The sequence below is a fragment of the Tachysurus fulvidraco genome, chromosome 25 (genome assembly GCF_022655615.1).
Source record: "Tachysurus fulvidraco isolate hzauxx_2018 chromosome 25, HZAU_PFXX_2.0, whole genome shotgun sequence".
NCBI classification, from domain to species: domain Eukaryota; kingdom Metazoa; phylum Chordata; class Actinopteri; order Siluriformes; family Bagridae; genus Tachysurus; species Tachysurus fulvidraco.
In genome coordinates this window covers 2,828,963-2,831,272 of record NC_062542.1, presented here as the reverse complement: position 1 = coordinate 2,831,272, position 2,310 = coordinate 2,828,963, and positions in this window count along the sequence as shown.

Below are 2,310 nucleotides of genomic sequence, written 5' to 3'. Positions count from 1 at the left end.
CTAGGCGTTATTCTGTTTTGTTTTGACTCTGTGTGTGTCATAGAGACCCCAAGTACAACATGTTATATGTTTTTATACTGTATGTTGATTCAAACTCGGGGGTATTGAGTTTTCATGAACTTCAATTCAAACCCTAAAGTAAGAGTCTGAATCTTGAAACTTTCCATTGCGTCCTTTACTTCCATCACTGGGTTGCAGTCGTCGTGTACCGAAAAGCGATCGCTGTCCAAATTCAATCCCAAGGCTCTCAAAACAAAGCTTGTTCTACGTCTCCTCGTATCACGGACACACAACTCAGGTGAATGTGACGTGACGTACGGCTAAGTACGGTGACCCATATTCAGAATTTGTTCTCTGCATTTAACCCATCCAAAGTGCACACACACACACACACAGCAGTGAACACACACACACACCATGAACACACACCCGGAGCAGTGGGCAGCCATTTATGCTGTGGCGCCCAGGGAGCAGTTGGGGTATTTGGTGCCTTTCTCAAGGGCACCTCGGTCATGGTCGGTCTGAGACTCGAACTCACAACCTTAGGGTTACGAGTCAAACTCTCTAACCATTAGGCCACTATTTTAAGACTCGACGGCTGACTGGATGTTGTATGAACAAAGCCGGTGGCTAAAACCTATGGCACCATTGACAACACAAGCAAATCTGAATATACACATGTTTATTTTGAGCTTAAGTATAGAATCAATTTTTTTTTCTTCAAACTTTCATTTGTGTCATTTTGTAGCACGATATTTCTGCAACATCTTAGTTTTTAATACGCAAGAGAAAGTTGTTCTTGATCATTTATAGTTTTTGATACTCGACGGTATGCACGAGTGTCGGTTTCCTATCAAATTTCCAAAGAATCCCAGACATGAAATTTTAAAAGTTAATGAATAATAATTTTTAAATCTTAGCTTTGGCATATCAGTATTTTGCCACCTATTCCTGAGAGAATATACTGTTGTTTAGAAAAGGTCAAATTATTTGAGTAGTCTAATTCATTTTAATGCATTGAAATCATTCTAGAAGTTATTTCCTTAAACATTTGAGGGAAAATTCCGTATCCAAGCCCCTGAACAGAAAATTCTACAGTCTTAAGAGTGCAGCACTGTGCCAGTGCTTAATAACGAACATGTCGGATCAGCTTTATTCACAAACAATTATGTCCTCCGTCTTTGTCAGACAGCGTCGCGATGATTGCTTGTGCTGTTTTACAGCCTTTTCCTGGCGGCTCGTGTTCCGGTAACTGCGGCTCTCGCTTTAAATGTCATCTCCAGTACTGAATGAAAACTCAGGCTTTTGCCACATCTCACAGGAAAGCACGACTAATTACACTTGCATGGCCAGATGCTTAATACTTCAACACAATGTGAGCGAGACTTTTCTTATAGATTAGTGGGCAGCTCAAGGCGGACTGGATGTTCTAAAGCTGCCATATGGTCCGGGGCAGTAAAATGAATATAACGTTTTAGGGCGGAGATCTCATCGACACGGCATCTGGTCTGCTAACCTCCTGTAGAGTTTAAATCCTATCCAGTGCCTTCGTCTCGTGTCTCTGAAGGTGTTTGTTAGTTGGCAAACCTGTGTGAGATTTGAACATTAATGGAGGTAGCATTTCAGCAGGAACTACCTGAGATGAGGAAGCTTCGCGGTTAAGGTGTTGGACCACTGACCAGAAGGTTGTGAGTTTGATTCCGAGGTCCACCAAGTTGCCACTACTGGGCCCCTGAGTTGTAGAAAATGACATAAAATCGTAAGTCGCTCTGAAGGGCATGTGTCAGATGCCGTAAATGTGAATACCTGGGTTCAGTGTTTTCTTGCTGATCCCAGTCCTTCAGCAGGTTCATGTTCCTCTAGGCTCCAGGCTTGTCATCCTCCAAGTGATCTCCTAAGAATGTTCTCCATTTGACTTTCCTCCAGGTTCTCCAGTCTCCTGTGACCTCACAAAAAACAGCCAGGTAGATGTAATGTCTGGTTAAAATATTGGCCCAATGTGTGTGCATGCTGCCTAGGAATAGACTGGGATCTCATCCAGAGTGTTTTCCTGATTTTCACCCATTGTCCTGGGATTAGGTTTGGATTTACCACCATCGTGACCAGGATAAAGTGTGTACTGGTTAATAAGTGACATCATGCCTTATGTCATTTGATCATTCCTATATGATTTTCCATCTCTCAACTGCTGTCCATGTTTCATGTCGGCATGGGGTTCCTTCCGCCAGTACCCTTGTCTACGGAAGTTTGTCGGTGATGACGGAACATCCTCCGTCTTAGTAAAGCTGTTCCTCCTCAGCAAGATTTCCA